We start from the raw sequence: 24,278 nt of genomic DNA on the forward strand, positions 1-24,278 counted from the left end.
GTCGCCACCCAAGGAGGTACAAGATAATGTGGTCTGCTTTTTCGGCACCGCGCGGTCGCCGGAGGCATTCGTCATGTGTTTCGTGCATCAGGCGGCTCAGACGGCGGCTAGGCCCTTGACGCTAGAATGCGTGAACGACGAGGAGCGGGAACACGTCGCGGGGTTACGGGCGCCCAGTCGGCACCTTTGATAATTGTTTGTGCACTGACATTCCTTCGGCACGGTAACCATTTCCGCACTTTGCTTTACAGTCTGGTTCGGCAGAATCGCTGGAGTGGGAGTTGGGGTAACGAGCCCGTAAGTGGTGCCACGTGTAACGTTTTGCGCGGAGGCGGGAGCAGCGAAGTGGCTCGAGGGTGGTCGGAGGGTGGTGTCCTTTCAGCAATGGGTTGGACATGGCACCAGGGTTGTTTTCTTAAGGTCGTTTTTCTTTTCTTTTCTTATCACTGCACGCGTACATTTGACAGCGAGTCTACTGAAAGAAATAAGTTTTATATGCACATAGAAAAATAAAACATATCATTTTATGTCACTTTTGTATATAGTTGTCGCATTAACAGCGAAAGCAGTGAGGCACGGAATGCTAAATATTTTTTGGCGCGTTCTTTTCCGCGCGATTTTTTTGTAACCACGGAAAAAAACACGTGAAAAAAAGTACTCGCGCCTAGCGCTAAAAAAATGTGAAAAATAATCCCTGGGAATTTACAGCTCATCTGAACTGGCGATAAAAAGATCATTCGCATGGAGTCTGTGAGCGGACTGACTATTCGTCTGGCGAGGTGATCTGTGAAGACTAAAAAGTTCTGAACTAATACGGCGATCTGGGCCAGTTGGTGTACTAACATCTTCGGGGAAAATGTGCAGCGCGGCACGGACGAAGGACAAGCGCTCGTGTTGTGCGTTTCTTGTCCTTCGTCCGTGCCGCGCTGCACATTTTTCCCGAAGAAGACTAAAAAGTTGCCTTGAAGTAACTGCATGGAGAGTAAATGTTAGATCCGGGGACGTTAGTCATTAAAAAATTAATGTAATTAAACCTGCGTCGCCTTGTAGAGCTTCTAGGATAGGAAGGACACAATGGCAGACGCCGGCTGCGTGAAAGTAAGGTAAAATAGCAATAATCGGACCACAGTCAATTTTCTTTATATTGTTCAAAAAAGAAAAAGAGTGATACCCTGTTTCACAAATTGCATGGTTGAAAAACAAATCTCGCAGAAAAGCTACCATCCAGAACCTTTTAACTGTCCATGGTATTGTCGTGCTAAAAAAAAAAAAAATTTAGACGACATCCTGGTTGGTTTTCGGTGAAGGTGGTTATTTCGGACGGCGGTGTATAATAGAACGAAAAAAAATTCAAGGGGTGGCGGGGAGGCTGAAGCCCAATAAATCTCACCCCCCCCCCGGGCGACGCCCCTGGTCGGCGGTGAAAGACAGCACGAAAAATTTCGGGGGGGGGGGGGGCTGAAGCCCCATAAGCCCCCCCTGGCTACGCCCCTGCTCGACAGCCCTGGGACGCATGCCCAAATCTTTGGCATTTAAAGCAACGCCGCGGGTTGGGAATGTAGGGCCTGACATGCAGTTTTACATAGCCGGTTTCCAGAGTTTCGGGTAAGGTAGTTGAGCTGAAAGTCAGTACTGTGTGCTTTGTCGGGATTTCGATGTCATTCCTTCTGATTGTAATGCGCTGCACATGGACTACATTTTGATCTCTCCATCCGTCCAGGAGTTCTGCATCGTTGAGTTCCATTAGATCTTCGTCTGACACTACACTTTTGACAGTATTCATGGTCCGGTGTGCGCTCACGGAGACAGGATTGTTTCCAAACGCCACGAGGTGTGCAAGCTTGTTATACTGGTCCTTGTCTTTTACTTCGAGGAGCAAATCCCCGCTCGCCATCTTAATAGCCTTATAGCCGCTTCCAATAGTTTCCCTTAGACACTTAGCAACCAAATACGGTGAGATGGCTCGAGCCTTTGTAGATGATTCTTCGCAATGTATTACATGGAATTTCGGGAACGTTTCTTTGTTTTTTGGCGAAAGCAGAAAAGATGCATCGGTGCGGACCCTTTTCAGGGTACGATCAGTTGAAGGATTCGAGGATCCCATAAAAATATTGATTTGTTCGGCGGCAATGCCAATCACTCACCACCGAGCCCAACGAGGGGACATGGCAGAGGTTGAGAGCGATCCCTGACATGCCAACTGTACATTGCCACTATAACCAAATATGATATAACCTAGGTTGGTTATGTCACACAGGGTTAACCCTCGCCACCACGAAAAGTCGGAAGTAAACAGAAAAGAGAAGTAGACAGGAAAGATATAAAGTGAGAGCGAAAGGCGAAGGTGTCAGGAGAGAGGGACAGGAAAAGGCGACTGCCGATTTCCCCTGGGTGGGTCAGCCCAGGGGTGCCGTCTACGTGAAGCCGGGGCCAAAGGGGTGTGTTGCCTCTGCCGGGGGGCCTTAGAGGTCCAATCGCCTGGCGTTGGCTCAACCTCCAGGATCCCCTTTTCCCCGGACACGGCTATGCCACGCACGGCTAGGCGTGGGAGGGGGTCGAAACCCCCCCGTTAGCTCGGGTCCGTGGTGTCGCTACACACCAAACGCCTGCTTGCCCAGACGCCCCTGCGGGGCAGGCGCCAGGAGATCCTCGACCTAATCGTGTTAAAGAACACCCAACTCGTCCACTTCGACAGCGAAATCCAGGCCGCACTTCACGATGATGAGTTGGAAGCAGACCTGACTACCGCCTACGAGTACGAGGAGAAAGTCAGCTATGCACAAACGAGAGTTCGCCGCGCAACCGAGCAGCGGCCCCCGACGCCACCCGCATCCGTCCCAGTTACCGCGAGTCCTACCAGTGAGCCTCTCGCATCGACATCGACGCAGGTAGCAAATTCACCTTCGCCCGGCCTCTCAACTCCAACGCCGCCATCTCGCATCGCCTTGCCGAAGCTGCACATCCCAAGTTTTGCCGGTGAGCGGCGCGAGTGGCAAGGATTTTGGGACCAATACTGAATGAGCATTCATGACAACGACTGGATCCCAAAAATTGACAAATTCAAATACCTATTGACATACCTGACTGGGGCAGCCAAGGCAGCCATCCAAGGTATTTGCCTCGCCGAAGCTAACTACGACGTAGGCATTCAGATCTTGTCCGACCGTTTCGGCTGCGACATGCTCGTCGACGATTATCTAGACAGTTTGCCGTCTGTCGCGCCAGTTCGAAGCTCAGCCGACGTGACCAAATTAAGGAATCTCTATGACGCGACAGCATTTCGCATCAACGCACTGGAAGGTCTTGGAGGGTCTCCAGGAGAGTACTGCATGGTTCTGCGGCGCATCCTCTTGAAGGCGTTACCTCCGGACCTCAGCATCCTGTATTGTCAGCGGCAAAAGGAAGCCCTGCTAGCAGAAAACGCTGATGCATCTCAAGGAGCCCAGTAACAACAAGCGAAAGACCTCATGAACTTCATTCGAGTTCAGATAGAAATACGGGAGGAAAGCGGTCTCGAGGAAGCGACATCGTCCACAAGCCGGCGGCACCCACAGCGAGAATTCCGGCCACCACAACCACCCCTGCCAGGCCCTGCGGCTTTATCAGCCGAAGTTCGACCCCCCTATTCACGCCCCTGCCTGCTGTGCAACTCGCCCGAACACACTATACAGGAGTGCTCCGAACGCCTCACTCCTGAAGAGAAAGGAAGGAGGCTTCAGGTGGACAAGCTGTGCTTCCGCTGCGCCAAACGCGACCACTTCGCCAATGATTGCCGAACCTCCAGATCCCTGCAGTGCGACCAATGCGCTGGACGGCATTTGACTTCGCTATGCGACATCAACAACGTCAGGAAGCGGTCACAGCGTACCGGCAACGGCTCGGCACCACAAGGTCGCGCATCAGGGTCTGCCACAACCCTATCTCGAACAACTTCCGTGTCAACTAGCGGCGCTGGTCTCCCGCCCGTGCTGCTGCAGACTGGCAGGGCATGGGCTATCGCGCCAGAAAAGGCAGTGCTGGTTCGCTTCCTGCTCGACACAGGAAGTCAACGCTCTTTCGTTAGGCAGGATATCGCTCGTGCCTTGAATTGTCCCGTTCGAGGCACTGAGCGTCTTACCTTGTTCACTTTCGGGAAAACGCAACGTCCCGCGACTGTGACTTGTGAGCGCGTTGCGGAGACGCTTCGGAGCCAACATAGCAGTAACCAGACCGCAATAGAAGCTCTGGCAATACCAGAAATTAGCCCAGTGACAAGTCCACCACCAGACGGCGAGCTTGTCGCCATGATGACACGGCAAGGTATGCTCCCGGCTGATGCACGTCGAGAAGCGACAACATTTCGGGAGGAAGAGACCAGTGCCTTAATAGAATCGGACACTACTGGTACGTGGCAACCGGACAGATAACACGGCTTTCCCCTCAGATAACGGCGGCAGAAACCCTTTTTGGATGGACCATTCAGGGCACTCTGAGCAACCTAGCGCAAGGATCGAGAACGCTAGCTACTTCTCTCTTTATTGCTGTCGAAGAAGCCAATGAAAGCGATTCCGCCCTGGACATGCGAATTGCCAATTTATGGTGCATCGACTCTCTAGGTGTGCGAAACAGTCCTGACGGCAGCCAAAGCGACAGCATCGCCCTTGAATTGTTCGAAAATGGCGTGTCGTAGAAAGGAGAGCGCTACGAGGTTCCCCTTCTTCTTCGGGAGCCTGGTTTGGAAACCGGCCAAAGCAACTACGACCTCGCTAAACAGCGGCTCCTGATGCAGCTCTGTCGCTTCCGACAGCAACCAGATCTTCTTGTTCGTTATGACGACACCATCAAGGCATATTTCAACGAATCCCACGCAGAACGAGTTCCAGACAACGACACGGTGTCCAAGCCCAACACGTACTACATGCCGCATCATGGAGTAATTTGTCGTGATGCCGTCACCACCAAGCTTCGAGTTGTTTTTGACGCGTCATCTCATGCCCCCGGTCAACCGTCCTTGAACAACGTGCTCATGAAGGAGCCTAAGATGGATGCCGACTTACTTAAACTTTTGCTCAACTTCGGAATGCATCCAATAATCATGGTGGCTAACATTAAGAGGTCTACCTTCAAATCAGCATTCGCCCGGAGGACAGAGATGCGCTGCGTTTCCTATGGGTTGCTCATCTCCCGACGGAACACGAACCATTTCCGCCAATCGTTCACTGGCGAATGACCCGCGTGCCCTTCAGCGCTAAGTCCAGCCCCTTTCTCCTAGCAGCAACGTTACATCACCATTTCCGAGTCTCCGAAGAGCGATTCCCTGAAACAGTGGAATGCCTCCGACAGTCATTTTAAGTCGATGATTTAGTGGTCGGTGCGGACAACCTGCAGAGGGCTCAACGAATTTACTCGGAGGCGAGAATCATTCTAGCGGACGCTGGCATGGAGCTTCGTAAGTGGGCATCAAACAGTTCCTTGCTAAGAGAACAGTTCCGGACGGACCGATTATCATTGGAAGATGAAGGTGGCGATCAACATACAATGAAGGTCCTCGGGCTTTGCTGGGAAAGAGACAATGATTCCGTTATCGTGAGCGCCGACCACGTCGTCAAATTTGTATCAACCACGCCCACCACAAAACGAACAACGCTCCAAGGATTCGCTAGCTTCTACGATTCTCTCGGCTTCCTCACGCCGTTCACTGTTCGAGCTAAACTGATTTTCCAAGATCTCTGGAAAATGAAGCATCCTTGGGATTGCCCACTACCGCAAGAACAGCTACAGCATGGAAAGCCTGGTGTTCCGAGCTCCCGACGCTAAGCGAGGTTCGCCTGCCACGACAAATCAACAGGGCGCTAGGGCATCCAATTCAAACCACCGAGCTACAGGTCTTCGCAGACGCTAGCATGCGGGCGTACGGCGTAGCTGTCTACGTATGTGCTGAGTCATTGCACTCGCAAGAACGCAGTACTTACCTTCTCATGAGCAAGGGGTGAATTGCACCACTGAAAGCTATATCTCTGCCTCGACTTGAACTGCTAGCCTGTCTTACAGCGGCCCGCATCAACAACCACATCAAGAACATAACATGTTTCCAAAACACAAGACCGTTTTTTATACTGACTCCCAGATTGCCATCCACTGGATGTCTCGAGATCCAGGGCGCCGCGACGTCTACATCAGAAACCGAGTCGCAGAAATTCAGCAGCATACAGCGGGTCACAAGTGGCAGCACTGCAAAGGCAAGGAAAATCCGGCAGACCTACTGACAAGAGGTATCACTGCGATCGCGCTTTTTCGTTCATCTCTATGGTGGAGAGGTCCTTCATGGCTCTCTATTCCCAAGCACGCCTGGGAGGATGACGGGAGATGCCCAAAGCCCATTTTAACCGCTGAAGAAGTAGTACCTGAGGCCGAATGCGTCGTCAACCTTGCTGTCACAAACGAGCGTGTTATAAAGCGCGCGCGCGGCCGCTTTCGAGCAGCTGCGAGACAGAACAGCGCGAGCCGCGCGCCCAACAAGCGCGAAAGACGAAAAAAACAAACATCAAAAGACGCCGGCGCGCCGCATCCTCCTCACCCACTGGAGCCAGAAGCAGACAACACGATCAACGCCCGGCAAAGCCTGGACGTTTCTAGAAGGAAGGGGGGACGCAGCACCGAGCGATGCCTCCGCGATTCGAACCTACGAGAAAGCTCTCGCCCTTTCTCTAGCCTCAGCTGTACTGCACGCCGAAGAACTCTCCCGACGCTTCTAGAAATCGGGGGAGAAGGGATAAAAGCGTGCGACGACGACCAGAAAGGGGTCGGGCAGTCGAGGCAGTCAGTGAAGGAGTGGCCCGGTGATGGCGAAGTTATGCTAAGTGTGGCTTCGTTAGCCAAATAAGACGTGTTTATGATGGTGTGCGGTCAGTCGATCGTCGATCTGGAAGAATCCGATGACGACACCATGTGAGCCGTGACAAGTCACGACGACGGTTGAGCTACGACGATCAACGCTGGAGCTGGCGTGAGTGTTTCCTTGAAGAGAAGCATTCGATTACCGTCCAAGTATTGTGGACTGGATACGCCATTGTATATTCTGGACTTTAACTGTCCTTGAATCGTTGTAATGCATGCGATTGCATTTGTAGCGTGTGATCTGTTTGTTTAGCCCCCGTTGTGTAAACACCATCTGAGTTATATTGTGAAGCTGTAACTGGTACCAGCCGAGTGTGCACGTGTTTGTGATATTTGTATTGCCTTAACTGAGAATATATTTCGTTTTCGTTTGTGTTATCGACTCTCGGCTCTGACTCGGTCTTTGGACCACAACCGGCGTTCGCTGGCGCACCAAAGGACCAACCCTAAATTGTCCGCGCTTTCGTGGTGCGTTTTCGGAGGGCCGTGACGCCAGCCCTTAGAATCCGCCCGGCGATTGCAATTCCCATTAACGGGACAAGTGACAATTATTCTGGCGTCCGCGACACAGGACCTTTTTGGTGCACAGTGTGTCCAAAGTAGGGAGAAAGAGCCTTGAGACGTTGATAGTGCTTTCGTGACAGTTTTTGAGTGTTGCACCGCGTTCTCGCTAACCTGTGTGCTGAGAGTGTTTTGGTATTCGAAGTTAGGCAGAGGTATTGTGCACGCGGCTAGGTTTTGTTGACGGGCATCATGGATCTCGAGAAGTTAGTTGCCCTTGGTGAGAAGATGGGTTTGTCTGGGGCCGAACTACGAAAGTGGGTCAGCCAAAAGGAAAAAGAAGAAAGAGAAATAGTTAAGGAAGAAAAAGCAGCAGAGCTTGAAAGAGAGAGGTTGGCGGCTGAGAGGGCCATCAAAGAGAGAGAAGCAGAACTAGAGAAAGAGAGGCTAGCAGCTGAGAGGGAGAGAGAAGAAAGAGAGGCGCAAGAGAGACAGATGCAAGCTGAGATAGCTGAGAGAGAAAGGCAACGGCAGCACGAATTGGAACTCGAACGGCTCCGTTTGCAGCAGCGCGCTGAAACTCCCGTCCAGGCTAGAGTGGAGAGCAGCGAAAGGGAAGATCATAGCTTCCGTTTGAACCCAAGCAAACTGCTTGTGGCGTTTGATGAGAGGAAAGATGACCTTGATGCATACCTGCACAGGTTTGAGACAATAGCTAGAAGCCAAAATTGGCCGGAACAGCAATGGGCAACAGCTTTGAGCACTTGTTTGAGTGGCGAAGCGCTCAGTGTGTATGGTAGGATGACACCTACCGATGCAGCTAATTACACGAAAGTGAAAGCTGCCTTGCTGAAGCGATTTAGATTCACCGTGGAGGGCTTCCGAGATCGGTTCCGTACGGGAAAGCCAGCTGATGGCGAGACGGCAACGCAGTATGCCGCGCGGCTCAGCCATTATTTTGACAGGTGGATCGAACTTTCAGAGACAGCACAGGAGTACGGTGAGCTTAGAGAGCTTTTAATCAGAGAGCAATTTCTCACCAGTTGCCACCCGAGCCTGTCGCTGTATCTGAAAGAGAGAAGAGCTAAATCGCTCGAGGATATGCTTGAATTGGCCGATCAATTCTTGGAAGCACAAGGTGGCACGAATCTAGCCAAAGTAAAAAAGGAGGCTCACGAGGAGTCGAAGAAATCGGCACCTGAAGAAAACAAGCGTGCACCGGAGAGTGTTCCGCGATGCTTTCTGTGTAACCGGGTGGGCCATCGCGCTAACAGTTGTCGGACCAACTTCTCACGCCCCAGTGTGATGAAGTGTTTTAAATGTGGTCAGACTGGCCACAAAGAAGACGCATGTCGAATCGATGCGAGTAAAGCCCATCAAGCAGCTTGTGCGTATGCCCCGCCAAAAGAGGAAGCAAAGGCGATCAATGATGAATTGGCCGAGCTGAAAAGCGGGAAGAAGATACATTTCATTGGTGCTGCGGTGACAACGGACACAACGAAAGGAATGCCGACAAGTAAGGGGAAAGTTGGTGGAAAGGAAGTCACGGTACTAAGAGATAATGAATGCACGACTGTGATCGTACGAAAGAAATTGGTCCGAGAGAGCTAGTTCACAGGCAATACCCAACCGGTTCCCCTGCTTGATAGTTCCATTCGAATGCTTCCTGAAGCCAAGATTGAGGTTGAGACACCATACTTCAGCGGGAGAGTTACTGCCCCGTTCATGGATAACCCCCTGGTCGACCTAATCGTGGGAAACCTCGACGGAACGCGAGGGCCATACGATCCTGAACGTTTGGGAGAAGCCCCGAAGATGGAGCCCTCGTCAGTTCAGGAACCGCGACAGAAAGGAACCGTGGAAGAGAACCCCAGGAAAGATGTCGCCCGAGCTCATATGGAAGTCGAGGTGTCACGGAATGTCAATGAGGGGGCACCAACGGTCGCTGTACCGCCTGTGAAGACGCGCCGAGCAGGTGACATTCCAACTGAGCGGCCACCATCATCTGCGGCTCAAAAGATGACGAAGGTGGTCGTCCAAGCAAAACACCATGGCGCGCAGAAGTTGGCGAAGCACCGCGAACGTTCTAACGAACGCGACCACGCCTTGCCGGTGTCGAATGTGTCGACGGCAGCAGAGACGCCCCCTCCGGCACCGTCAAATGGAACGACTCGCAAGAAAAAGAAGAGAAACAAAAAGAGAGCGAGCGAGCACCGAAAGAAGGGGCGCAAGCGCGACACGATTTAAACAGGATAGGGTGTTGGACTTGAATTTGTTTGAAGTGTTATTATTCCCTGTGTCAAGTGTGTATGGCTAGTGAGCCTAAGTGTCGATTGAGTAACATTATGTGTACAATGTTATGGATATAATTGTATAAGCGCTGTAAACGAAGAGCTTTGTTTTGTGCTTTTGCATTTTTGATATGAAAGGTATGATAGTGTGGTGTACTTATGTACTTGAGTTTATCTTTCATATGTCGTGACATTGAAATGCCCTGTGAATTGTATTGAGAGTTCTATTATGAATGTGATGCGCATTGTGTGTGGACTGAGTTATGGACTCTGTATGTGGGACATTTTTGGATGTGTATGTGCGCGCTCGTTTGTGTTGTTTGAATATTATGTGATAATATTCTTGAAGTGGGGGGCAGTGTCACGAACGAGCGTGTTATAAAGCGCGCGCGCGGCCGCTTTCGAGCAGCTGCGAGATAGAACAGCGCGAGCCGCGCGCCCAACAAGCGCAAAAGACGAAAAAAACAAACATCAAAAGACGCCGGCGCGCCGCATCCTCTTCACCCACTGGAGCCAGAAGCAAACAACACGATCAACGCCCGGCAAAGCCTGGACGTTTCTAGAAGGAAGGGGGGACGCAGCACCGAGCGATGCCGCCGCGATTCGAACCTACGAGAAAGCTCTCGCCCTTTCTCTAGCCTCAGCTGTACTGCACGCCGAAGAACTCTCCCGACGCTTCTAGAAACCGGGGGAGAAGGGATAAAAGCGTGCGACGACGACCAGAAAGGGGTCGGGCAGTCGAGACAGTCAGCGAAGGAGTGGCCCGGTGATGGTGAAGTTATGCTAAGTGTGGCTTCGTTAGCCAAAGAAGACGTGTTTATGATGGTGTGCGGTCAGTCGATCGTCGATCTGGAAGAATCCGATGACGACACCGTGTGAGCCGTGAGAAGTCACGACGACGGTTGAGCTACGACGATCAACGCTGGAGCTGGCGTGAGTGTTTCCTTGAAGTGTTTCCTTGAGTGTTTCCTTTCCATTCGATTACCGTCCAAGTATTGTGGACTGGATACGCCATTGTATATTCTGGACTTTAACTGTCCTTGAATAGTTGTAATGCATGCGATTGCATTTGTAGCGTGTGATCTGTTTGTTTAGCCCCCGTTGTGTAAACACCATCTGAGTTATATTGTGAAGCTGTAACTGGTACCAGCCGAGTGTGCACGTGTTTGTGATATTTGTATTGCCTTAACTGAGAATATATTTAGTTTTCGTTTGTGTTATCGACTCTCGGCTCTGACTCGGTCTTTGGACCACAACCGGCGTTAGCTGGCGCACCAAAGGACCAACCCTAAATTGTCCGCGCTTTCGTGGTGCGTTTTCGGAGGGCCGTGACGCCAGCCCTTAGAATCCGCCCGGCGATTGCAATCCCCATTAACGGGACAAGTGACACTTGCCCAACAACAAGCATTACTCACGGTCACCGACTACAGCCGGTACTGACGCCTTCTTCGAGTAACGGCGTGGATCTACCGTTTCTTCAATAACGCAGCAACACGGCGAGCGTCGACAGTCGGACCGCTATATGCCCAAGAAATCGCACGAGCTGAACATTACTGGATCAAGCAAGTCCAGTATTCACACTTTCCTGACGACCTTGCAGCACTGCCGGCTGAAAAATCGGTGCCCACTTCCTCCCGTCTCCTGCTTCTGCGTCCGTTCATCGATGACGACGGAATCATACGCATTGGAGGGCGCCTCCAACTTCTGCCCGGCATCATGTCCCTCCGTCACCCTGTCGTGCTTCCTGGTGATGACGCTGTCATTGAGTTGCTTATTCGTTCTACTCATGAACGAATGCTTCACTCAAGTGTCGAGCACACACTCACCAAATTACGTGAGCGATTCTGGGTGCTGAAAGGCCGCAAAACCATAAAATCCGCATTAAAAGGCTGTCTGATGTGCTGACGACGCAAGATTGCCCCGGAATCAGCACCCACAGCGCCATTACCAAAAGACCAAATTACCGAAGCAAGCCCATTTGCGGTTGTCGGAGTTGACTTCTGCGGACCACTGTATTGTCATGCAGCGAAGCATACTTGCTCTAAAGCCTACATAGCCATCTTCTCATGCGCTGTAACACGCGCTCTACACCTAGAACTCAAAACGGACACGTCTGCTATCAGCTTTGTCGCAGCATTTTGGCGTTTTATCTCCCGTCGTGGAATACCGTCCACCATATACTCGGACAACGCACTATCATTACATCACAGCGCAAGAGAGCTTGGAAGTCGCACAACTTCCAGTCTGGAAGACTTCTGCAGTGACCATCGCATCGAGTGGAAGTTCAGTGTCGAGCGAGCCCTGTGGTGGGGCGGATGGCGGAAACGACTCGTACGCATCACCAAAAACACGTTGAAACGAGCGCTGGGTCGCAGCCATCTGTCCTTCGAAGAAATTTCGACGGTTCTCTCTGCGAGGTGGAAGCGAACGTCAACAGCCGCCCGCTGGCTTATCTATCTGCTGATCCCGACGACCCAAGCCCACTGACACCTTCGCACTTTCTGCTCGGCAAACGTGCAACATGCTTGCCGCAAGATGTCGGCGCCGCAATCCCTCAGTCAACGGGCGTCAGTCTGCGACGTCGAGTTCTACATCGACAAGCGCTGACAGACCATCTGTGGAAGCGCTGGCGCAAGGAGTACCTGTTGCTTCGGCGATCGGCCCACGAAGCGGTACCCAAGGCACCACCACGGCTTCAGGTCGACGACATCGTCCTGGTACACAACGACTCACCACCAATAACGTGGAAAATGGCTCGAGTGACCGAACTGCTACCGGGTCGCGACAACATCGCACGAGCGTGCTGCCTGAGGTTGGCGTCGGGCTCCATAATTAGACGTCCCTTCCAGAAAGTTTACCTCCTCGAAGCAGGCAGCACGTCATAAATTTGTCGCTCGCGGGAGTGTGTTACAAATAAAAGAGGACGAAGGGGCGAGGCTCACGAGCAACTGCCACGGGCGCTGGCACGCTCAGTTGGTTCTAATCCTTCGATACAGCAAGACGGCCGGGTTCTGTTTCTCTCTTCGTCTATTCGTTACACAGGTGTCACAGTACGAGATGTAATATCGCAGTAAAACGGGGTACAATCGTATATTGTCATCGGGTATCACACTATGCGAACTGCATAGCGAGTTGGTTTAAAGCCGGCCACCCATTACAAAAGGCACACACATTACTGCGCCTATTCCCTTACGAACACGTAGTGGGTGCTTCGCAACTTCGAAAAAGTATCACGCGCGTAATTGCTGCTGGTTTAAAAAGCATACCACCCATCACAAAGGGCATACACATTAGCGCTCGCATTCTCTTACACAAACGTAGTGGGTAGCCGATTGTCATAAAAGTGCTGTTGAAGAGGGCGGAAACCTTTACCTTTACTATAGGTATGTCGAGTTTGTGTGTGTGTGTGTGTGTGTGTGTGTGTGTGTGTGTGTGTGTGTGTGTGTGTGTGTGTGTGTGTGTGTGTGTGTGTGTGTAGTAAGGTGGCAAATTGGGCTAGCTGGAACGTACTCGCCATGTTCAGCGCAAAAAAAGGAACACGAAAACACAAGGAAGTGCACGACACAAGCGCTGTCTAACAACTGAAATTTTAATGGAAGAAACGTGTCATATATAGGCACAAAGAAAAACAAAAAATCTTATCCCCCACCAGGCGTGTACTCACGTATGCTGTAGATATGTAATCTCAGCTTCTGTGAGAGCGATTGAAGGCTGGCTCACGCATCTGTCTCTTGCTTTTAACATTTCAAACGCTTCAGCAATTTCACGCGTGCGCTGGTCCCTGTGCCTCATCATCACGGTGGTTTTGTTTAGCTCGGCGGCGGATCCGCACTGCCGGCAATGGAGGGAAAGATGCGTAGATGGTGTACCTTTCAGAGAGCTAGCGTGCTCCCTTAGACGGACGTTAAGACAACGACCCGTCTGCCCAATGTACGCACCACCACATGACAAAGGGATGGTGTACACCACTCCGCTCGCGCATTCAGTGAAACGCTTAGAGTGCTTCATAGTGCAACCTTCAGTGCTGTCAGCGGCCTGCCTCTGCTGCGCTCTTTTTTCAACTCTCTCTCTCTCTCTCTCTCTGTGTGTGTGTGTGTGTGTGTGTGTGTGTGTGTGTGTGTGTGTGTGTGTGTGTGTGTGTGTGTGTGTGTGTGTGGTGTGTGTGGTGTGTGTGTGTGTGTGTGTGTGTGTGTGTGTGTGTGTGTGTGTGTGTGTGTGTGTGTGTGTGTGTGTGTGTGTGTGTGTGTGTGTGTGTGTGTGTGTGTGTGTGTGTGTGTGTGTGTGTGTGTGTGTGTGTGTGTGTGTGTGTGTGTGTGACCGGGCGACTGAGCATAATGACAAGCGAAATAGAGCACAGTGAGGATGGGGCCGGCTATCGCTATCACGTTCAACTCTTAAAGGCGAAGCTTAAGCACGTCCTTGAAAACATTTACTCATTCTGCCACGTCGTTTTACTGGTCTTACTCCTCCCATCTGTGCGACGTATAGATTTCGCATAGGATTCGTGCTTGCTTGGGGTTCCTGCGTGCGTGCGGTACTGCGGCATGGCTGTCGACGCACACACTAGTTGCTCCAAGGCTTGCTCAGTAATGCAGGAACCACAGTGTATGTGCTTAAACTAATATTGCCATGGGCTCGTGCTGTACGGCCTCGGGATTTGCGCTCGCTTTGACGAACGAGCCGCGTACGAGGTCGCCTTTCCTCTCGCCGCTCCAATGCACGTCGTCCGTCCGCTGTCAACAAAGCTCAGAAAGAATGCGCGACCACCCCGCTGGCGACACGATTTGCCGGCACATAACGCAAGCCCCGAACAAAACATAAAACACTTGTTTCGAAGCGTCGCCGACGACCCCTTACCTCTGGAACTTTGAGTGAGCATTGTCCCTACGTTTCGGAATCCATACGGTTCCTTCTTGAGCGTTCTAGGCAGACAGACGTATGAAGAGGGCTTCTTTCCTTGTTCGGCGGGCTTGAAAGGGTGAGTCAGGCGGCAGCGGCGGCGGCTGCAAAAGAACAGATGAGTGCTAGAGCTTGAACGGTGCGAATGAGTTGAAGAGTAAAAGGGGGTGGGGAGCTCCTTTGGCGTGCCGATGTATCGAGGTTGACTGTTAGATGACAGACAGGGAAAGGGGGATGCTTGGAGTGCAGGACTGTGTGAGGCTGTACGCAGACATCTTTTTTAACACGAAAGTGTTTTATGCCGGGGTCGGCGCAGTTAAACTGATGTATTTCCGTCACGGATATGACGTCGTAAAATATACAACAACAGATGGCAAAGAAAAAAACCAGATGAAAAAGTTCCGTTGCCGGGAGTCGAACCTACGACCCCTCGCTCCGCAGCGCGTGGCGCGAAACCACTCGGCCACACAGCGTGCGTTGTTAGGGAGCTATTTATAGGGTGCTACTTACGGCAAGCTATTTATATACACCACTTACCATTTGCGGTACTCAGAGCTCGCTGGCTTCAGCGTGTACATGTCATCACTAGCGAGATGGCGCGAAAAGCGCGCAGGGCGTGCTTTAAAGGAGCACTGACACAAAAATTTTGCACCTTGTTTTTTTTTGTTGCAATATATAGCTTATGATCCACTTATCACGGCTGCAAACCTCGTTTGCGCGAGTGCGCGACGGTTATTTATTTAGAGACGTTTTTAGAGCGCCCAGTCGCAGTTTCGGTTTCAAAGAGCACCGAGCTATACTCTGTTCCAGAAGTTCCGTGCAGCACTGTGGAAGGGTCGTGTAGCCTTGGCTCTGCTGCACGGAACTTCTGGAACAGAGTTTTTTTATATTTAGAGTGCGATACTATAATTAACCTGCTGAAGGTCGTCACTCATGGCAATTACAACCAAACTTACCAGAATTCCCCCGGAAAGCTCTTTCGTTTGACCAACATCACAAGCGCAGCTTTCCCTGTAACTTGTTTTGAAAGTAGCGAGCTCAGCTTCAAATATACAGCATTTTAGGACAGCCTGTGGAGACGCCTTTAATAAAAGCATTAAACTTTATAACAAGAATTTGAATAGGAGACATCCAACCCATCAGCCTAATTACGCTTAGAAACTTGAAACACATAAACTTTCTCTATACTCTGTTCCAGAAGTTCCGTGCAGCAGAGTCAAGGCTACACGACCCTTCCACAGTGCTGCACGGAACTTCTGGAACAGAGTATAGGCAGCACTACTTCCGGAGGACGGGTAACGACAGCTGGCCACGTGAACACGCAAAATTGTCACGTAGGCGGCGCGCGAGCGTGAGTGCGGTGGGCGCCGAACCAGGTCAAGTGGCGCCAGCTATGGAGGATTACAAACAACTAACAAACGCGTAATCTATGTCCTCCGAGCATTCGGCAGCGCCCATCTCGACTCGCTAAGCTTACAGCATCGATTATTTGACTATGGCGCTCAAAAACGGCGCCGAATCGGGACGAATACATTGCTGTCGAAGCTTAAGGACATGAATCTAAAGCAAATGGAAGCATCAGTGCGGAAATTACACGTTACAGAGCGCACGGCGGCCACTTTATAGATTCGAAGTGGACGACAACCGCTTTTGGCAGTGCTGCCTAGAGCACTGCACGGGCCGGATTTTACGGCCCGAGCCCTGCCCGGGCCAGCTTTATGAAGCCCGAGCCTAGCCCGGGCCCGTGGTTCCAAGCGCGGGCCCGGCCCGGGCCCGGGCGTACATGACCGAACCCAGCCCGAGCCCGGCCCGGGCCCGTCGTTCCAAGCCCGGGCCCGGCCCAGGCCCGGGCGTTCATTGCTAAACTAATCCAGGGCGCGCTTGTTCATGACCAGGCCCGACCCGGGCCCGCTAGAGGATATCAGTTGTTGATGATGATTATTAATGATGCCGTGTGCTTCGTAGCGGGCGATCGGACGGAAAATCCGGTGTGCACATGCATCGAAATGTTGCTTTGCCCACGGTGGTAGCTGAGCGGTTAAGCTGTTTCGCTGTTAAGTCCTAGGACGCGGGTGCGATTACCGCGGCCACGGCGGCCGCAACTTGGTGGGGGCGAAATGCAAGAACACCCGTGCATATACTTATCTTTAGGTGCACGTTGGAGAACTCGAGGTGGTCGAAATTGATCCGGTGCCACTACGGCGTGCCTCATAATCATACCGTGGTTTTGGCACGTAATACCATGGAATATAAATGAAATGTATCGTATGTGTCAGCCTCGAATAAAAGACCGAAATCTTTATGCCTCCCATGGGAACAACCGTGATCTTGCCCATTGTTAGTGGTGTTATAATATATATATATATATATATATATATATATATATATATATATATATATATATATATATATATATATATATATATATATATATATATATATATATATATATATATATATATATATATATATATACGGCTGCTGTCTTCCCCAGAAGACAGCAGCCGTTGAAGCATTCAGTGCACCGCGCTCTGTCAAGGAGCTCCGCAGTTTTCTGGGGCTTTGTTCCTATTTCCGACGCTTTATTCCCAAATTTGCTGACGTCGCGCACCCTCTCACATGCCTGCTACGAAAGGGCATTCCCTTTGAGTGGACTCCGGAGTGTCAGTCTTCTTTTCGTCAACTGAAATTTCTGCTCACGTCACGACCTGTCCTTCAGCACTTCAATCCTTTGGCCCCAACAGAACTTCACACGGATGCCAGTAGCGTAGGTATTGGTGCCGTTCTAGTCCAGCGCTATGGTGACCGCGAACACGTCATTGCATACGCAAGTCGCTCACTAAGCCGGCCCGAACAGAATTACACTGTCACGGAACAAGAATGCCTGGCAGTAATATTTGCGATCCAGCGGTTTCGGTCTTACCTGTATGGGCGGCCATTCACAGTAGTCACTGCATGACCATCACTCGCTGTGTTGGCTTGTCAACCTTCGCGACCCTTGTGGCCGCCTTGCGCGCTGGGCGCTTAGGCTGCAAGAATACAGCTTCACCGTCTCTTACAAGAGCGGCCGACGACACGCCGATGCGGACTGCCTCTCACGTATGCCACTCAGCACTACGGACTGTGACGCCGATGACTTTGACCACCTTATAGCTTCTGTATCGCGTAATTTTCCAGACCTCGACAGTTTCAAAGCAGAGCAGCAAAAGGACGCAAAATTAGCACCGCTCTTCACCACCACGTCCGCCTCTACTAATGCGCGCCATTTCTGCATGCGCGATGGACTCTTGTACAAGAAGAACCTTTCTGGCAATGGCGTACGTTTTCTTCTGGTGGTGCCGGAGAGCCTTCGCACAGCCATTATGAGTGCCATGCACGACGACCCTACGTCTGGACATTTAGGTTCTGCGCGGACGCTCCACCGGACTAAGGAACGTTTTTATTGGCCTGGAATGCAAAAGTCCGTTGAGATGTATGTGGCCAGCTGCATGCAGTGTCAGCGCCATAAACGCCCATCTACTGCCCCAGCTGGTCTCCTCCAACCGATGCCACCTCCAAGCACACCTTTCCAACAAGTGGGCATTGACTTCCTGGGCCCTTTTCCAAAAACAGCTAAGGGCAACCGTTGGATAATTGTTTGTGTCGATTACCTGACACGCTATTGTGAGACGGCGGCCGTCCCCTCCGCAACGGCCAGTGACGTGTCATTGTTCCTGCTGCAACACGTCATACTCCGACATGGCCCACCTCGCGTGATCATCAGCGACCGCGGACGACAATTCACAGCGGATGCCGTGGAGGAGCTTCTTCGTTTATGTGAATCCCGCTTGCGTCACTCGACACCCTACCATCCACAAACGAATGGGCTTACGGAGCGCACCAACCGGACCATTATCAACATGTTGTCTATGTATGTCGCATCCGACCATAAGAACTGGGATGACGTGCTACCTTTCATCACATATGCATTCAATACCGCCAAGCACGAGTCTACCGGCTATAGCCCTTTCTTTTTGCTGTACGCACGTCCACCTCGGCACACAATCGACACTGTTTTCCCTTTCTGTACTCACGAAAACGTCACAGTCGCCGAGACCCTCTGCCTTGCTGAAGAGGCGCGTCGTATAGCACGATTACGCACCTTGGCATCTCAAGACAGAGCGAAAGCACGGTACGACATTCACCACCGGCCTGTAACCTATCGACCCGGTGATTTAGTCTGGCTGTGGACTCCTACTCGGAAACGCGGCTTATGTCAAAAGTTTTTAGCCACATACGATGGACCATTTGTTATTATCACCAGACTCACAGAGGTCACCTATACCATCGCTCGCCTTACGGCAAGTGGTAGACGAGCTGCCAAGACCCAGGTGGTCCATGTCGCCCGCTTGAAATTTTTCACGTCGCGACAACCCGACTGACTCGCCCGGCGGCCTTCGTCTGCGAGGAGAGGAATGTTACGCATATTGACAAAGAAAACGAAGGCCGGTGAACGTGCTGGCCGCTCAGAGGCAGCTGAAGAAGAAGACGACGACGCTGGGAGATTCAACCTGTTGGCCGCTCCTGCGCTCACCTTCGCGTCCAAATAAACGGCCCCTTCAGTCGTATACGTCTCGGCCTCCTTCGAGCGTAACAATATATATATATATATATATATATATATATATATATATATATATATATATATATATATATATATATATATATATATATATATATATATATATATATATATATATATATATATATATATATATACACGTGTCACTTCAGCTTGGCACAGTATACCTTAGACCATGGAATGCATAACATTCGCGTGTGCTCGAAGGCCCGACTTACGCCTTTTAATGAGCGGGTCCGAGTCCGGCCAAGCCCGCAGCCTCAAGCCCGGGCCCGGCCCAGGCCCGCGGCTTCAAGCCCGGGCCCGGCCCCGCACTTTCAAGCCCGAGCCCAGCCCGGGCCCGCCGGGAAACGCTTCGGACGGCCCGGCCCGGGCCCGTGCAGTGCTCTAGTGCTGCCATGTTTTTCGGAGGCGCGAATGCCTCGCCGGCGAAGCTTGCCGTGCAAGTTGGACAGCTCTCGCGCGTGCGGCGACGGCCGACGTTCTGCGGCACCGCGCCGTTGCGGCAGGCTTGCCGCTAGCGTGAGCGGGCCATAACATCTGCCAACGGGCACCGGGGCACGACGAGCGAACAGCGGAAGAGAACACAACTAGAACACGCCAAGCCGCAGGCACGGAGGAAGAAACGGCAGGTAGCACGGCACAAGCGCAAGGGCACAACCAGCCACCAGCCAACACAAACTCGTGACGTAGGTTTGTTTACACAGCCCCCGCGTTGATGTCGGCGTCGCGAAGCGCTCGTATCTCGCTCAGTCGCGTGGCATGCACTTTAAAATTGATTTTAAATATGTTCTAGGCTATATTGGCCCTTGATATTTCGTAGACGTTGTGTACGGCTCCACATACATCTATTTCACTCATTATCTCGACTTCGAAATTTTGTGTCAGTGCTCCTTTAAAGGGCCCCTCACCAGGTTTGACAATTTTGAGCTAACGAGCGCAATGCATACACTGGGCGTTCACGATCACGTCTACCAAAATTTGCAACGCTACGCGCCGCGGAAATGGGTCAAATTTCAAGGTGAACGCTGCTTGCCCTTCCTCTCGCGGGCGCGCGCTTTAGAGAATGAGGGGATGACGTACATGAGAAAATGGCCCTACGTAGATGGTAGTGCTGTGACGTCGCTCCTCTACGTAGACGACTGTGCTCTGACGTCGCCAACAGTAGCACGTGACAATGCGATAATTATTTGACACGACATGTGTAGTTTGTGTAATTTGTTGCTTGAATAGATTAATAAAACTTGAGAGAAATAACGAGACACACGAAGGGAATGTGTGCGTATTTTTCATTTTTTTGTGATTTGCAGTTAGATGCTAATGTGCCTCCCTTTCCCATGCGTTCGTGTCCCCGCGGTTAGCGCATCGAGCAGACGCCAGCCCTGGAAACGAAAGTAATGTTCTGGCGCGTTCGAGCACTCATTATGCTCATTTGTTCTACCGCGTCCAAGTAAACGTTAATGCGGCACTGGCTCATGATACCGCCACTCTCGTGCCCGTACAAATGTCTCAACTTTCATGCCCGTCCCGCAGAAACAGGCAGTACACCACAGGGAACGCCGACAAAACGCCTACGGCCGCTACATAAAAAATTACACCATCTCCCGCTAAAGGGGACCATGAGATGATGCGAAGCCGGAGCACTTGCACGATCGCGTTCCGTTGGCGTTCGTTGGGCATGCTACTGACCTCGCGTCATGGAACGCCAAGAGGGACGCTACGCGCGTCGTATCTTCCACCTAGCCTGGCCGTTAATTCTCACAGGGCGAGCGGGGGACGCGGTTGACAGGCGGGCGAGAGGGGTCAGCGTAGGAGAGGAGAGAGAAGGGGAGGGGACGCGCATGCGCTCGAGCTCATCGCGGCGTTGCGCAGGCGAGTATTTCGGCATGTCTAGCCCGCGTTTCAGAGGAAGAGTGGAAAGGGGGAGGGAGAGGGGAAGTGAAGAGGGGTATGGGAGAGGGGGGAGAGAGAAAGTGGAGAGGGGACGGGAAAGGGAAAGTGGAGAGGAGTATGGGAGAGGGGGAGGGGAGAGAGAAAGTGGAGAGGGGACGGGAAAGGGAAAGTGGAGAGGAGTATGGGAGAGGGGGAGGGGAGAGAGAAATTGGAGAGGGGGAGGAGAGAGGGGTAGAGGACATGGGGGAATGCTGAGGGGGAGTGGAGAGGAGGTGTGTGGAGAGGGTATGCGCATGCGCAGTAAGGGTGGTCACGCCGCACACCACCACCACCACCACCACCGGATTGAGCTCCGCCTTAAGATACTTCGCATCTAAATAAGGTAGCGGCCAGGGGCGTAGCCAAGGGGGGGGGTTGGGGGGGTTCAAACCCCCCCCCCCCCCCGAAGAAAATTTCTGGCTACGCCCCTGGTAGCGGCCGTGCAACGCCGCTCGCGTGCTCGGGCTGGCTCGGGCACGTCATGCGCACGTGACCATGCATGCGCATGACGTGTTCATGCGTATGTGTCAAGTGAAGAGGGCAGGGAAGGGATTTGGCTTGCGAAGGCTACACGGGGCGAGTGGCAAGGGTTTGAAACTCGCCTCCTCGCATCATGGTTTCGCGCCGCTACAAATTATTGTTTTTCTCAGCTCGTAATGAACCGATTTGAAAAATTCTTGCGGCATACTGCTCTTCATTCGGCACACAACAACTTCCAACGTCTAACTAAAATTTGCTAAGTGGCCTGGTGAGGGGCCCTTTAAAGTTCGTCGCCCCGCGCGTCGCGATGCGAGCGCGCTTCTACAGGGGGTGTCTCCCGTGCGCGCGCGCGCTTATCTCGTGATGTGGGCGGTTTGTACGTCTTGTCCTTTCACCGCAAGTTTCCGCTGACGTTACAGAGAACACAAAGGTCACTTCGCTTGCTGCAGCGGCCGCGTTTCCGAAAGGAGCGCACTGCTCACACGCGAAGAAGTAACATTTGTAATAGTTGTTAGTTCGCGCTCGTCCTGTGTATGCTCTTTTTGTGCGTTCTTTCTGCTTTAGAGCGCGCTGCAAGTTTCGAGCTGCTTGCCGTTCTTCGCGTGACATTACAATTTGGTACTATAGCATTCATTCCTTCGTCCTTGTGGCGAAACAATGCACAATAAACGCTAAACTACCCCTGCGAGGACGTTTCAGTTTTGTGTTATACCGGCTGCTATGAAAGGGGGTTCAGCCATGTTTTTCTTTCGTTTTTTTGCACTCTGCGCAGGGAAAAGCGAAGACGCTACGTGTAGGTTGCCTTGAGTGTGGTTCACGATTGGGGTCGCTTGAATCTGCCAGCATTCATTTCGGGTAATTCGTTTCAGCTGCGAGGACTACAGTTTCAAGAAAATTGGGGGACCCTTAAGCTTCGCCTTTAAGAGTTGAACGCGATAGCGAAATCCGGCTCCTAGTGCGCACTTCAACCACTAAGTGCATACGTATTAATGTGTATTGTTATGGACACACGCGCGCGCGCGCGAATGGTACAGGTTTTTGATCTAAAGCGAGTCGCATGGCCTCCAAGATACACGCCGCGCGCTTGCTATCTCGGAGGCCATCAAAAGTCTCACAATGCCTCACAGATGGCAGCACATTATCTAGAGTTTGCTGTTTCCTTGATCAACGCCCCCGCAAGCCGGCGTTGGCTTGATATGTTTTCCGCTAGATGGACATAGTTGTCCATTTTTAGAGCTGCTTGAAAGTTCGTGTGTGTTTTTAGCGGCGATGGCTGCACTATCCCGGCCTTTTTCGACGTAGTTTGATCGCCTCCCAAATGCGCCTACAAATCGCCGAATGGGCTCGTTTTTGTCGTGACACCTGCCGAACAAAATGCATTAAGGAGACTCCTTCCACTACATGGCATTTATGTAGTGTTTTTTTCCGAAGCGGCTGCAAGTAACATCGTGGCTTTGTGGTAGGACACCTGCTTGCCACGCGAACGGCCCGGTTTCGATCCTCAATGGGACCGAATATTATATTCTTTATTTTATTTGCTTCTTTCTCGATTTTTCGCTCGCAGACGATTTTTCGCTCACAACCAACGGTGCCGCCACCGACGCCGACACCGGAATTTCTGCGACACGAGCTCTCTAACGCTATCGCGTTAAAAGTAGATGCGGCGGCCGGCGTCCCATCTTTCTTACAGGTTCTCAGTTCCGCTGATGCAGCTGGCGTCGCAGCCAGTACAAGCAGTTTTGTTGAAGATGCCTTGGTTTCGCTCTTCCGGTGGCCAGTCTTTGGGAGAAGGCAGAAAACGCGCTATTGTGTTCGTAATGCTGAAAACATTCTGACGAACTGCCCATCCCCATCGTCGGAGGCGTGGGGCGTCAACAAGACCATTTTTTCCCTACTTTTTTCGGCAGCCTAGTACGCCGGCGATTTTTCCAACATATGGTGTCGCTTTGAAGTCGCCCGCGCGGCACCGCTTGCGGTGTCGAACTCGACCCGGGCTTTATATCCCTCCCGTTTCGGACTGCACGTGTGTATGGCGCAATCGCATTCTTACTCTCAGTGACTCAGCCGTCCGCGGAAACGGGCGATGGTTTCGCTGGCGCCACGGATAGCGGAGAGTGATGTATTTCTGCCGTGATGTTGATCGGGGGAGGCCTGTGGCTGGATTTTTCAGCTTGCGTCGTTGTATTTTTGCAAGTGAATTGTATTCTGAATAAAAGAGTTTGGATAGCCGTTTTTGGCGAGTTTTCTGAATATATCGTCTTTTTTTCTTGTTTTTCTTTCTTCAAGTTGTGGGCTGCAGTGCGTTCCGGCTTTTCGCAATAATATCTTTACTACTGATGCATTGCGGATTTTTGGGAAGGTCTGAAGTGCGCTGAAAGTATCGACTTGTGTAGGTGTGTTTGCACATTTTTATTTTCAGGTTACGACAACATGCAAAAGCGACAGGGAGTCTTCTGTTTCAAGGGTGAACTGAATAGTCGTTCGATAAATTTAGATGAGAGAATAATTGTGACTTATGATCTCCTGACGCTCGAATGACCGTCGCTGAGACGTATCTGAGAAAGATTTTTGGTTGCGGCTGCAAAGAATTAAGAGCTTGTTTCTCGATGTGTTTCATTGTTATATTTGCCATGGTGACAGACATGCGCACAAGGTCCCAAATAATGAAACACTTATGA

This window comes from Rhipicephalus sanguineus, chromosome 5 (genome assembly GCF_013339695.2).
Source record: "Rhipicephalus sanguineus isolate Rsan-2018 chromosome 5, BIME_Rsan_1.4, whole genome shotgun sequence".
Taxonomy (NCBI): Eukaryota; Metazoa; Arthropoda; class Arachnida; order Ixodida; family Ixodidae; genus Rhipicephalus; species Rhipicephalus sanguineus.